This window comes from Chenopodium album, chromosome 15 (assembly GCF_948465745.1).
Source record: "Chenopodium album chromosome 15, dcCheAlbu1.1, whole genome shotgun sequence".
Taxonomy (NCBI): Eukaryota; Viridiplantae; Streptophyta; class Magnoliopsida; order Caryophyllales; family Amaranthaceae; genus Chenopodium; species Chenopodium album.
This window is the reverse complement of record NC_137848.1, coordinates 23,310,589-23,325,804: the sequence shown is the minus strand read 5'-3', so window position 1 is coordinate 23,325,804 and position 15,216 is coordinate 23,310,589. Positions and strand designations below refer to the sequence as shown.

General features: G+C 41.6%; 2 non-coding genes across 2 annotated transcripts; both read left to right on the top strand.

The window, feature by feature from the left end:
- Nucleotides 1–3,478: 3,478 nt before the first annotated feature.
- On the top strand, nt 3,479–3,583 carry LOC145583583 (small nucleolar RNA R71). Its single transcript, XR_014100217.1, has one exon. It is a non-coding gene; the product is annotated as a small nucleolar RNA R71 (small nucleolar RNA).
- Nucleotides 3,584–10,289: 6,706 nt separating this feature from the next.
- Nucleotides 10,290–10,394, top strand: LOC145583555 (small nucleolar RNA R71). Its single transcript, XR_014100193.1, has one exon. It is a non-coding gene; the product is annotated as a small nucleolar RNA R71 (small nucleolar RNA).
- The last annotated feature ends 4,822 nt before the right edge of the window (nt 10,395–15,216 follow it).

Genomic DNA, 15,216 nt, shown 5'->3' with positions numbered 1-15,216 from the left:
ATGATCCGCTACATAATTTTCCGCTCCCTTTTTATCTCTCATTTCCATGTGAAAATCTTGAAGAGAGAGAACCCACCGGATCTAGCGAGGCTTCGCTTCCTTTTTAGTCATGAGGTATCGGACCGCAATGTGGTCCGTGTACACAATGACTTTGGAACATATGAGATAAGACCGGAACTTATCAAAAGCAAAGACCACGGCTAGCATCTCCTTCTCCGTTGTTGTATAGTTCTTTTGAGCTTCATCAAGAGTTCTACTTGCATAGACATGACACATGACACATGATCTTCCTTCCTACCAAGGACGGCACCTACTGCAAAATCACTCGCATCGCACATTAGCTCAAAAGGCAAGCTCCAATCCGGAGCTTGCACAACAGGAGAAGAGATGAGAGCCTCCTTGAGCTTACGAAATGCCTCAAGGCAAGCATCATCAAAGCTAAAAACAACATCTTTCTTAAGTAATTCGGTCAAAGGTTTGGCGATTGAGGAGAAATCTTTTATAAACCTCCGCTAGAAACCGGCATGCCCAAGAAAAGCACGTACTCCCGTGACGGAAGTAGGAGGGGGCAGTCTCTCAATCACCGAAACTTTGGCCGGATCAACCTCAATGCCATTTTTTGAAACTTTATGACCGAGGACAATGCCCTCCTCGACCATAAAATGGCATTTTTCCCAATTCAACACCAAACTCATCTCTTGACACCTTTGCAAAACTCTTTCAAGGTTAAAAAGACAAGTGTCAAAAGACGAGCCACCAACACTAAAATCATCCATGAAAACCTCAATTTCTTTTTCAAGCATTTCGGAGAAAATAGAAGTCATGCATCGTTGAAAAGTAGAGGGAGCATTGCATAATCCGAATGGCATTCTTCGATATGTAAATGTCCCATATGGACATGTGAAAGTAGTTTTCTCTTGATCGCTTGGATGGATAGGGATTTGGAAAAATCCAGAATATCCATCCAAGAAGCAAAAGAAAGCGTTGTGAGAAAGCCTTTCAAGCATTTGGTCCATGAAAGGGAGAGGAAAATGATCTTTCTTTGTGTTTTTGTTCAATCTCCTATAATCAATACACATTCTCCACCCGGTCACCGTCCGGGTGGAGATTTCCTCTCCCTATTCATTCTTGACTATGGTCATTCCACCCTTTTTGGGAACCACATGAACCGGGCTCACCCACTTGCTATCGGAGATAGCATAGATGATGCCCGCCTCACGTAGTTTCAAAATTTCTTTCTTGACAACCTCTTGGAGGTTGGGGTTCAACCTCCTTTGAGGTTCAATGGAGGTGGAATGATCATCCTCAAGATGAATACGATGCATGCAAAGAGAAGGGCTAATTCCCTTGATATCATCAATGCTATACCCTATCACATCCTTGTATTTTCTCAAAACATCAAGAAATTTTTTCAAATTAAGTTCATCAAGGGTAGCATTGACAATAATAGGGTATTTTTCATCCTCGTCAAGATAAGTATATTTCAAAGAAGGGGGGAGGGGTTTGAGTTCTACCTTGGGAGGAGGCTTGGAACTCTCCTCCGATTTTTCCTCCATTAATTCATGCTCAATTTTGCCTTGTTCATCAACTTCCTCCTTTGAGGATTCCTCCATTGCCATGACAAATTCTTTGGCTTCTTGAGAGTGGAACTCTTCATTGCATGTTAGAGCTTCCACAATTGGATCTTGAGGCTTCATCATAACCCTTCCCAAACGGTCCAACTCCTCATTCACAACATCAACCCGGTAGCACTTTTCAACCATAGGGGTCTTTAGCAACTTGGAGAACTCAAAAACTATCTTCTCATCGGCCACTTCACATGTGATGGTGTTGTTTTTGCAATTGATGACCGCCCCCAAAGTCTTAAGAGCTTCCCGACCTAAGATCAAAGGTGTATCCATATCTTCCTCCATGTCCATCACTACAAAGTCACAAGGCACATAGATATGTCCCACTTGAATTGGAACATCCTCAAGTTCTCCGCAAGGTAACTTCACCGAGCGGTCGGCTAGTTGAATGGTATTCCTTGTAGGGATCATCTCAATATTGAGTTTTTGAGCAATGGATAAGGGGATTAGACTAACACTTGCTCCAAGATCGGCCAATGCACCCCTAGATTCCATGTTTCCAATTTTCACCGGCAAAGTGAAACTCCCCGGATCTTTCTCCTTCTTGGGCATTTTATGTTGAACAAGAGCACTCACTTGGTGTGGAAGGGTGATAAGCTCATCATTGAGCTTCCTTTTGTTGGTGAGGATGTCCTTGAGAAATTTGGAGTAAGATGACATTTGTGTCACTACTTCAAGAAAAGGGAGATTGATGTGCAAGTTCTTCATCACACTTAGAAATTTTGCAAACTTGTCATTCAACTTCCTCTCCGCAAGCCTACTTGGAAAGGGAACCGGTCCATCAAGGTTCCTAGTCTCACTAGGAATTGAAGTTGTCTTCTCGTTGTTGAGCTTCTTCTTCTCCGAACATCCTTCGACCTCTTCACCTTCTTCTTCCTCACCTCTCCTATCTTCATTCACACTCTCTTCTCCTCCCTTCTTTCCCTCACTATCCCCCTCATTTGGACCATCATAGGAAGTTCCCGACCTCAAAGTGATTGCCTTGCATGTATCGGGTTTTTGGTTATGAGAAGGGTTAGGTTGTGGTTGTCCGGGTAGTGTTGATGGTGAATTGAAAGGAGCCCTCTCGGCCAATTGAGCTAGTTGTGAATCAACCATCTTGTTGTGAGCCCTTATTTCTTGCATTTGTTGCCCAAAAGTTTGCATTTGTGCATGCATGGCTTGAAGGAGTTGTGTGGGTGTTGGCTCCGCTTGAGGTTCTTGTTCTTGATTTCTTTGGGCCCCTTGGGTTTGATTGTTGTATTGGTTTTGGTTATTGTATTGGTTGTTCCTAGGGTAGCTTCCTCTTGGGTTTTGGTTTTGAGATGGAGGTGGATTTTGGTATTAGGGGTTGGAATTGTAAGAAGGTTGAGCTTGTTGGCCTTATTGTTGAGGTTGAGATGCAAACCCGGGTGGTGGTTGTCTCCAAGCTACTCCACCACCACCTCCTCTAAAACCGTCTTGTCTTGTGTTGTATGCCGCCACATGCTCGGGGCTCAAACCTCCACAATAAGATGTATCATGGTTCGTTCCTCAACAATTTTGACATGAGAAAGAGTTGACTTGAGAAGAGCTTGCTCCACCACTTGAGCTTGCATTAACACTTGTGTTCAACTTTGAAGGCCCTTTTGTGATTTGCTCAATTTGATGTTGCAATTGATCGACCTTCTCCAATTCATACATCCCACCTTTCTTCGGTGCACTCCTTCTTCTACCTGCCCAAGAGTAGTTCTTTGCTACCTCCTCGATTGTTGCTTCCACTTGATTTTGAGGGATCTTGATTAGTTGTCCACCCGCCCCCGCATCCAAGTTGGCTCTAGACATGGGCTCCAAACACCCGTAGAAAAACCTCATGAGCAAACTTTGATTGTATTCATGGTGAGGATATGCTTGTACCAACTCTTTGAACCTCTCCCAAGCTTCATTAAGACTCTCATCCGCTTCTTGCTCAAATGATGCAATCTTCCTTCTCATCTCGGCGGTCTTCTCCTCGGAAATGAACCTCTTCAAGAATGCCTTAACTACCTCCCTCCAAGATGTGAGTGAGTTAGGCTTCACTTGCTTCAACCACTTCTTTGCTCTACCCGAAAGAGATTGTCGAAATAAATGCATCCGGATGTACTCTTGAGAAACTTGGTTGGTTTGAATCATGGCACATAGCTCAAGGAATCTATCAAGGTTCTCTATGGGATCTTCACTTGTAGAACCCGAAAATTGCTCCGATTGAACCATTCTTGTATATTGGGGATGAATTGTGAAGTTAGTCTCCGTGACGGGTAGCAAAATCCCTCCCGTGAGCTCATAATCCTCCGGATTACCAAACTCACGAAATAAAACATCATCTTCTTGTCCCACCATTGATTCACTTTGCGAACTAGAAGAGTAAGAATCACTCCCACTATCAATTATAGCACCAAGTCCTCTCCCTTCTTCTTCAAAAAGCCTACGGATTTGGCTCAAAGTTCGGTTGATTTCTTGGTCAATTTGATGGGTAGGTGGTCCTTGAGATCTTCTAAGCATTCACCAAAGCTAAGAAAACAATTAGCAATGACAAGTATGATAGAACAAAACAAAACAAAAAGAAAGCAATTAAAATTACTCTAACAAAAGCAAATTAGACACTAAACAAGCCGCTTCCCCGGCAACGGCGCCAAAATTTGATCGGGATTTAGTAGGTCGTTGGGACTACCAACCCAAATCAAATTAACTACTTATAACCTAAACTACCCTAATACAAATATAGGGGTAAGTATAGGGTCGAACCCAAGGGAAGCATGCAAGCTAAATATCAAATTCACTAAGCAAGAGTCAAGGAAAGGATAATTTTGTTGGTTTTTGGATAAAAAGTACTAAGACTACAAACAAGCAAATATAAAGAAGATTAAAAATCAAGAGAGAACGACGTTAGGGGTACGAGGGTGTCAAACATGACTAGAAAGAGGTGAATAATGATAGTTATCATGAAAAACATGCCAAAGAACACAAAATCCTACCTAAACAATTCATTCTCATGCAATGGTCTAGGAAAATCAATGAAAAAGCCCTATGCTAATAGAATCATTCTCATGCATCCTATTAGACACTAGCAAAATCAAGAGAATAAAGAGGCACAAATCATAAAACTCTATTTTAACAACTCATTTTCATGCAATCATAAAAAAAAAGAGGTGATCTTGATCTAGTTCAAATCATTTTCATGCATTTAAACTAGAAGGCAATCAAATAAAGTGCAACAATAATCTCAAGACATTAAAAATCAAATCTTTCATCAATTTAAGGCATGTATTCAATCCAACTATCGTCATTCTTCCAACAATCAACACATATCTTCCACCCCCTTCCCCTAGCTAAGAAATTAGCCTAGAGAAGGGAGATTAAACATGATGATAAAACTAAATGAAAACAAAATAGACATGGAAGCAAACATGATCAAAAACAATCAAAATACCAAAGATGCCAATCCACAAAATAGATAGAAATAAAACACTAGAGTGCAAATAAACTAAGCTAAGGGAAAGGATTAGAGATTAATAAGTAGGCAATGGTAGAAAGATTAAAACTTGCAAGGTTGCTTGATTAATTGAAATGAAACTTGAACCAAAGTTGCATACATGAAGATAACTTGAGTAATACTACACTTTCTCTCTCTAAGATTAGGGTTTAATTCTCTTCTAAGATAAGTCTAGATGATGCACTAATCTACCCTACGACCTATATATATAGGTCTTTTAAAAGATACAAAAATGCGAAATAAAAAAAAAAACTGAACTTCAGCGGTGCGCGCCCGCGCAGATGTTGTGCGTGCGCCCTCGCAGATCTTGTGCGCCCGCAGATCTGTGGGTACGGGGATTAGACCCATGGATGCGCGCCTTCTCTCAGCAGTACTGCGCGCTCGCGCTTGAAGAGTGTGCGCCCGCACACAAGGCGCGCACAAGGCGCACAGAACTCCCTGTTTTGGCTCTACTTCTGCTGCTGTCTTGTGCGGGTTCTCCCAGGGCTGCGTGCCCGCACATAACAAAGGCGCGCGCCCGCACACAAAGCGCGCACAAGGCGCGCAAAACCTTCTGTTTGAGTTCTGTTCTTGAAGCCTTCCTGCGCGGGTTCTCACAGTGATGCGCGCCCGCACACAGGGGATTTTGGGGGTGAATTGCTCTTCTTCCAATGCCTTGATTCCTACAAAACAAAAACAAAGAAAACAAGGAGAAAGGAAAAACAAAGAAAAGAAGAACAAAAAGGAGAGAAAAAGGGGACAAACAAGCTACAAATGGGAGGGAAAACCCTTAAAAAGAACACTAAATCGTGGCATAAATGCCACTCATCACCTCCACAACAATCGCAGGCGCTACAACAACCACAGCAGAAATATTACCACCCCAATGCTGGCCAGAAGAACCAACCACAACAACCCTCTTCATCTTCCGACCTTGCTTTGGCAGAAATTAGAGCGATGCTGGTTAGTATGCAAAAGCACATGGAGAGTAGAGATGCTCAAATTGATTCGATCATAGCACATAACAAAATAGTAGATAATCAAATTACGCATATTTCTTCTACTCTACAAGCCCGTCAACAGGGAGTCCTGCCAGCACAGCCAACCAGGCGTACGGATTAAGCTTTTGCAATTTCTCTAAGGAGTGGTTCACACTATGAAGGGCCCCCTATGCCTAGAGATGATGAACTTGTTTTAATGAATAATGCTAATCTTGATTCCATTAAACCTAACCATGTTGCTAATAGCCCTACAGGGCTAAAGAGTAGTACTAATATTTCTGATAATACATTGCAGGGTACAACTCCAGGGAAGATAGCAGCTCCAGATAAGAGCAGTAATGCTCCAAAGCCGGTTATCAAACTACCATTCCCAAATCGTCACTTAAAATCAAATTCTGATAAACACTTTGGTAAGTTTCTAGAGATAGTTAAAGATTTGCAGCTAACGGTTCCCTTCACAGAACTAATTACACAAATTCCTGCATATGCAAAATTCATGAAGGAAATATTGACTAGAAAGAGATCTATTAGTGAGGTAGAGACTATCTCTTTTACTGCAGAATGTAGTGCCGTACTACAAAATATATCTCCACCTAAACTAAAAGATCGGGGTAGTTTTTCTATCCCTTCTCATATTGGCAATCTAATAGTTGATAATGCATTATGTGATTTGGGTGCTAGCGTTAGTCTGTCATGCCATTGTCTGTGTGTTCCAAGCTAAATATGGGTAAATTAAAATCTACTAATATTACTCTACAAATGGCCGACCATTCTTTTAAATACGCCCTATATATTTTAGAGGATGTTCCCTTTAGAGTAGGTAAATTATTTTATACCTGTTGACTTTGTTGTTCTTGATATAACTGAGGATTTGCAAACTCCAATCATTTTGGGTGGACCATTCCTTAATATTGCGGGAGCAATTATAGATGTACAAGGTGGAAAATTGACACTATCAGTAGGGGAAGACAATATTGTTTTTAATTTGAATTATGCCCCTAAAAGCCCCATGATTGTGGAGAAGTGTTAAAGCATTGATGTGATTGAAAATAATTGTTCTAATGAGCCCCAACCTTTTCTTAAAGATCCCTTGGTGGCGGTATCTTGTGTTGCATCTTCTACAGGAAAAATTAAAACATGGAAGGAAGAAGTGGATGCAATAGAACAAGCTTTATATTGTGAAGGGCTTGGTTTTGATGATGAGGACGAGGATCAAGGTGAACAGGTAGAAACCGGCATGCCCAAGAAAAGCACGTACTCCCGTGACGGAAGTAGGAGGGGGCAGTCTCTCAATAACCGAAACTTTGGCCGGATCAACCTCAATGCCATTTTTTAAAACTTTATGACCGAGGACAATGCCCTCCTCGACCATAAAATGGCATTTTTCCCAATTCAACACCAAACTCGTCTCTTGACACCTTTGCAAAACTCTTTCAAGGTTAAAAAGACAAGTGTCAAAAGACGAGCCACCAACACTAAAATCATCCATGAAAACCTTAATTTCTTTTTCAAGCATTTTGGAGAAAATAGAAGTCATGCATCGTTGAAAAGTAGAGGGAGCATTGCATAATCCGAATGGCATTCTTCGATATGCAAATGTCCCATATGGACATGTGAAAGTAGTTTTCTCTTGATCGCTTGGATGGATAGGGATTTGGAAAAATCCAGAATATCCATCCAAGAAGCAAAAGAAAGCGTGGTAAGAAAGCCTTTCAAGCATTTGGTCCATGAAAGGGAGAGGAAAATGATCTTTCTTTGTGTTTTTGTTCAATCTCCTATAATCAATACACATTCTCCACCCGGTCACCGTCCGGGTGGAGATTTCCTCTCCCTATTCATTCTTGACAATGGTCATTCCACCCTTTTTGGGAACCACATGAACCGGGCTCACCCACTTGCTATCGGAGATAGCATAGATGATGCCCGCCTCACGTAGTTTCAAAATTTCTTTCTTGATAACCTCTTGGAGGTTGGGGTTCAACCTCCTTTGAGGTTCAATGGAGGTGGAATGATCATCCTCAAGATGAATACGATGCATGCAAAGAGAAGGGCTAATTCCCTTGATATCATCAATGCTATACCCTATCACATCCTTGTATTTTCTCAAAACATCAAGCAATTTTTTCAAATTAAGTTCATCAAGGTTAGCATTGACAATAATAGGGTATTTTTCATCCTCGTCAAGATAAGCATATTTCAAAGAAGGGGGGAGGGGTTTGAGTTCTACCTTGGGAGGAGGCTTGGAACTCTCCTCCGATTTTTCCTCCATTGATTCATGCTCAATTTTGCCTTGTTCATCAACTTCCTCCTTTGAGGATTCCTCCATTGCCATGACAAATTCTTTGGCTTCTTGAGAGTGGAACTCTTCATTGCATGTTAGAGCTTCTACAATTGGATCTTGAGGCTTCATCATAACCCTTCCCAAACGGTCCAACTCCTCATTCACAACATCAACCCGGTAGCACTTTTCAACCATAGGGGTCTTTAGCAACTTGGAGAACTCAAAAACTATCTTCTCATCGGCCACTTCACATGTGATGGTGTTGTTTTTGCAATTGATGACCGCCCCCAAAGTCTTAAGAGCTTCCCGACCTAAGATCAAAGGTGTATCCACATCTTCCTCCATGTCCATCACTACAAAGTCACAAGGCACATAGATATGTCCCACTTGAATTGGAACATCCTCAAGTTCTCCGCAAGGTAACTTCACCGAACGGTCGGCTAGTTGAATGGTATTCCTTGTAGGGATCATCTCAATATTGAGTTTTTGAGCAATGGATAAGGGGATTAGACTAACACTTGCTCCAAGATCGGCCAATGCACCCCTAGATTCCATGTTTCCAATTTTCACCGGCAAAGTGAAACTCCCCGGATCTTTCTCCTTCTTGGGCATTTTATGTTGAACAAGAGCACTCACTTGGTGTGGAAGGGTGATAAGCTCATCATTGAGCTTCCTTTTGTTGGTGAGGATGTCCTTGAGAAATTTGGAGTAAGATGGCATTTGTGTCACTACTTCAAGAAAAGGGAGATTGATGTGCAAGTTCTTCATCACACTTAGAAATTTTGCAAACTTGTCATTCAACTTCCTCTCCGCAAGCCTACTTGGAAAAGGAACCGGTCCATCAAGGTTCCTAGTCTCACTAGGAATTGAAGTTGTCTTCTCGTTGTTGAGCTTCTTCTTCTCCGAACATCCTTTGACCTCTTCACCTTCTTCTTCCTCACCTCTCCTATCTTCATTCACACTCTCTTCTCCTCCCTTCTTTCCCTCATTATCCCCCTCATTTGGACCATCATAGGAAGTTCCCGACCTCAAAGTGATTGCCTTGCATGTATCGGGTTTTTGGTTATGAGAAGGGTTAGGTTGTGGTTGTCCGGGTAGTGTTGATGGTGAATTGAAAGGAGCCCTCTCGGCCAATTGAGCTAGTTGTGAATCAACCATCTTGTTGTGAGCCCTTATTTCTTGCATTTGTTGCCCAAAAGTTCGCATTTGTGCATGCATGGCTTGAAGGAGTTGTGTGGGTGTTGGCTCCGCTTGAGGTTCTTGTTCTTGATTTCTTTGGGCCCCTTGGGTTTGATTGTTGTATTGGTTTTGGTTATTGTATTGGTTGTTCCTAGGGTAGCTTCCTCTTGGGTTTTGGTTTTGAGATGGAGGTGGATTTTGGTATTAGGGGTTGGAATTGTAAGAAGGTTGAGCTTGTTGGCCTTATTGTTGAGGTTGAGATGCAAACCCGGGTGGTGGTTGTCTCCAAGCTACTCCACCACCACCTCCTCTAAAACCGTCTTGTCTTGTGTTGTATGCCGCCACATGCTCGGGGCTCAAACCTCCACAATAAGATGTATCATGGTTCGTTCCTCAACAATTTTGACATGAAAAAGAGTTGACTTGAGAAGAGCTTGCTCCACCACTTGAGCTTGCATTAACACTTGTGTTCAACTTTGAAGGCCCTTTTGTGATTTGCTCAATTTGATGTTGCAATTGATCGACCTTCTCCAATTCATACATCCCACCTTTCTTCGGTGCACTCCTTCTTCTACCTGCCCAAGAGTAGTTCTTTGCTACCTCCTCGATTGTTGCTTCCACTTGATTTTGAGGGATCTTGATTAGTTGTCCACCCGCCCCCGCATCCAAGTTGGCTCTAGACATGGGCTCCAAACACCCGTAGAAAAACCTCATGAGCAAACTTTGATTGTATTCATGGTGAGGACATGCTTGTACCAACTCTTTGAACCTCTCCCAAGCTTCATTAAGACTCTCATCCGCTTCTTGCTCAAATGATGCAATCTTCCTTCTCATCTCGGCGGTCTTCTCCTCGGAAATGAACCTCTTCAAGAATGCCTTAACTACCTCCCTCCAAGATGTGAGTGAGTTAGGCTTCACTTGCTTCAACCACTTCTTTGCTCTACCCGAAAGAGATTGTCGAAATAAATGCATCCGGATGTACTCTTGAGAAACTTGGTTGGTTTGAATCATGGCACATAGCTCAAGGAATCTATCAAGGTTCTCTATGGGATCTTCACTTGTAGAACCCGAAAATTGCTCCGATTGAACCATTCTTGTATATTGGGGATGAATTGTGAAGTTAGTCTCCGTGACGGGTAGCAAAATCCCTCCCGTGAGCTCATAATCCTCCGGATTACCAAACTCACGAAATAAAACATCATCTTCTTGTCCCACCATTGATTCACTTTGCGAACTAGAAGAGTAAGAATCACTCCCACTAACAATTATAGCACCAAGTCCTCTCCCTTCTTCTTCAAAAAGCCTACGGATTTGGCTCAAAGTTCGGTTGATTTCTTGGTCAATTTGATGGGTAGGTGGTCCTTGAGATCTTCTAAGCATTCACCAAAGCTAAGAAAACAATTAGCAATGACAAGTATGATAGAACAAAACAAAACAAAAAGAAAGCAATTAAAATTACTCTAACAAAAGCAAATTAGACACTAAACAAGCCGCTTCCCCGGCAACGGCGCCAAAATTTGATCGGGATTTAGTAGGTCGTTGGGACTACCAACCCAAATCAAATTAAATACTTATAACCTAAACTACCCTAATACAAATATAGGGGTAAGTATAGGGTCGAACCCAAGGGAAGCATGCAAGATAAATATCAAATTCACTAAGCAAGAGTCAAGGAAAGGATAATTTTGTTGGTTTTTGGATAAAAAGTACTAAGACTACAAACAAGCAAATATAAAGAAGATTAAAAATCAAGAGAGAACGACGTTAGGGGTACGAGGGTGTCAAACATGACTAGAAAGAGGTGAATAATGATAGTTATCATGAAAAACATGCCAAAGAACACAAAATCCTACCTAAACAATTCATTCTCATGCAATGGTCTAGGCAAATCAATGAAAAAGCCCTATGCTAATAGAATCATTCTCATGCATCCTATTAGACACTAGCAAAATCAAGAGAATAAAGAGGCACAAATCATAAAACTCTATTTTAACAACTCATTTCCATGCAATCATCAAAAAAAAGAGGTGATCTTGATCTAGTTCAAATCATTTTCATGCATTTAAACTAGAAGGCAATCAAATAAAGTGCAACAATAATCTCAAGACATTAAAAATCAAATCTTTCATCAATTTAAGGCATGTATTCAATCCAACCATCGTCATTCTTCCAACAATCAACACATATTTTCCACCCCCTTCCCCTAGCTAAGAAATTAGCCTAGAGAAGGGAGATTAAACATGATGATAAAACTAAATGAAAACAAAATAGACATGGAAGCAAACATGATCAAAAACAATCAAAATACCAAAGATGCCAATCCACAAAATAGATAGAAATAAAACACTAGAGTGCAAATAAACTAAGCTAAGGGAAAGGATTAGAGATTAATAAGTAGGCAATGGTAGAAAGATTAAAACTTGCAAGGTTGCTTGATTAATTGAAATGAAACTTGAACCAAAGTTGCATACATGAAGATAACTTGAGTAATACTACACTTTCTCTCTCTAAGATTAGGGTTTAATTCTCTTCTAAGATAAGTCTAGATGATGCACTAATCTACCCTACGACCTATATATATAGGTCTTTTAAAAGATACAAAAATGCGAAATAAAAAAAAAACTGAACTTCAGCGGTGCGCGCCCGCGCAGATGTTGTGCGTGCGCCCTCGCAGATCTTGTGCGCCCGCAGATCTGTGGGTACGGGGATTTGACCCATGGATGTGCGCCTTCTCTCAGCAGTACTGCGCGCTCGCGCTTGAAGAGTGTGCGCCCGCACACAAGGCGCGCACAAGGCGCACAGAACTCCCTGTTTTGGCTCTGCTTCTGCTGCTGTCTTGTGCGGGTTCTCCCAGGGCTACGCGCCCGCACATAACAAAGGCGCGCGCCCGCACATAAAGCGCGCACAAGGCGCGCAAAACCTCATGTTTGAGTTCTGTTCTTGAAGCCTTCCTGCGCGGGTTCTCACAGTGATGCGCGCCCGCACACAGGGGATTTTGGGGGTGAATTGCTCTTCTTCTAATGCCTTGATTCCTACAAAACAAAAACAAAGAAAACAAGGAGAAAGGAAAAACAAAGAAAAGAAGAACAAAAAGGAGAGAAAAAGGGGACAAACAAGCTACAAATGGGAGGGAAAACCCTTAAAAAGAACACTAAATCGTGGCATAAATGCCACTCATCACCTCCACAACAATCGCAGGCGCTACAACAACCACAGCAGAAATATTACCACCCCAATGCTGGCCAAAAGAACCAACCACAACAACCCTCTTCATCTTCCGACCTTGCTTCGGCAGAAATTAGAGCGATGCTGGCTAGTATGCAAAAGCACATGGAGAGTAGAGATGCTCAAATTGATTCGATCATAGCACATAACAAAATAGTAGATAATCAAATTACGCCTATTTCTTCTACTCTACAAGCCCGTCAACAGGGAGTCCTGCCAGCACAGCCAACCACGCGTACGGATTAAGCTTTTGCAATTTCTCTAAGGAGTGGTTCATACTATGAAGGGCCCCCTATGCCTAGAGATGATGAACTTGTTTTAATGAATAATGCTAATCTTGATTCCATTAAACCTAACCATGTTGCTAATAGCCCTACAGGGCTAAAGAGTAGTACTAATATTTCTGATAATACATTGCAGGGTACAACTCCAGGGAAGATAGCAGCTCCAGATAAGAGCAGTAATGCTCCAAAGCCGGTTATCAAACTACCATTCCCAAATCGTCACTTAAAATCAAATTTGGATAAACACTTTGGTAAGTTTCTAGAGATAGTTAAAGATTTGCAGCTAACGGTTCCCTTCACAGAACTAATTACACAAATTCCTGCATATGCAAAATTCATGAAGGAAATATTGACTAGAAAGAGATCTATTAGTGAGGTAGAGACTATCTCTTTTACTGCAGAATGTAGTACCGTACTACAAAATAAACCTCCACCTAAACTAAAAGATCGGGGTAGTTTTTCTATCCCTTCTCATATTGGCAATCTAATAGTTGATAATGCATTATGTGATTTGGGTGCTAGCGTTAGTGTGTCATGCCATTGTCTGTGTGTTCCAAGCTAAATATGGGTAAATTAAAATCTACTAATATTACTCTACAAATGGCCGACCATTCTTTTAAATACGCCCTATATATTTTAGAGGATGTTCCCTTTAGAGTAGGTAAATTATTTTATACCTGTTGACTTTGTTGTTCTTGATATAACTGAGGATTTGCAAACTCCAATCATTTTGGGTGGACCATTCCTTAATATTGCGGGAGCAATTATAGATGTATAAGGTGGCAAATTGACACTATCAGTAGGGGATGACAATATTGTTTTTAATTTGAAATATGCCCTTAAAAGCCCCATGATTGAGGAGAAGTGTTAAAGCATTGATGTGATTGAAAATAATTGTTCTAATGAGCCCCAACCTTTTCTTAAAGATCCCTTGGTGGCGGTATCTTGCGTTGCATCGTCTACAGGAAAAATTAAGACATGGAAGGAAGAAGTGGATGCAATAGAACGATCTTTATATTGTGAAGGGCTTGGTTTTGATGATGAGGACGAGGATCAAGGTGAACAGGTTGCGATAATTGAGCCTTAATGAGAGTCCCGCCTGATCGAGTAGTAGTGGCTCAGTCGAGTGGGGAACCAAGGCAATTTGAGCCTAAGGAGGTGCCCCTTGCAATTAATGATAAAGAACCCCCAGTGCACGCTACGGAAGATCCACTCGACCGGACGAAGTCTCGCCCGATCGGGCTCGAGAAGAAGAAAGATTGTGGCCTTTGTTTCGCCCGATCGGGCGAACCCCCGGTCGATCGGGCGGGAGAAGAGGTCCGTATACGAAAAATTTCGCCCGACCGGGCGCGTGAAAGAAGTTTATCGAGGACACAAAATCGCCCGACCGGGCGAAGAGCCGCCCGATCGGGCGCGAGGTTACCGAGTTTATGTCCTTATTTTCGCCCGCCCGGGCGCGCCATACCCCCCTTTCCCACTTTATTTCTCTTTTTCCTTTTTCTTTCCTTTTTTCTTTTTGTCTTTTCCCTCTTTGCCTTGTCTCTTTCTTAAAACAAGATGACGTTTAGCCATGCTAGGCTAATTCCCTAGCCAATGAGGACATTGTCTGATTCTGGCTTGGGGGAGTTTTCGGATTGAGGTATGGTTTCTTTCTTTTATTGCTTTCTAGTATAGTTTTATTGCTTTCCTATATGAAAAATACAAAAAAATTGAAAAATAAAAAATCCAAAAATACGTTTCAATGAATTGTAAATCATGCTTCCCTGAGCCCCTTGAAAATTGTTTTGATTCTTGGTATATGATGATGAGCATTGTGGATAGGTTAGCCATGATTTGAAGTTTGATTGCTTGGATTCCTTAACATGCGTCAATTTTGTCCAACTACTTGTGAATATAGTGCTTGACTAGTTGATTTGGTTAGGAATATGTGATAGTTCCTGGTATGTCAATGAATTTGAGTATTGGTTTGCAACTATGAGTAATGTTTATATAGCTCACCATTATGCACATTGTAGAGGACGAAGGTGTTCATTCTTTTAGGTAGCCTTCAGACGATATTAGATACATTTGTTCCCTTCTTGCTACCCATGTTGTTGCTTATGCCCTTTTGTTGTTTATTAGCCACATTACAAGCCTTTTGCCCCATTGG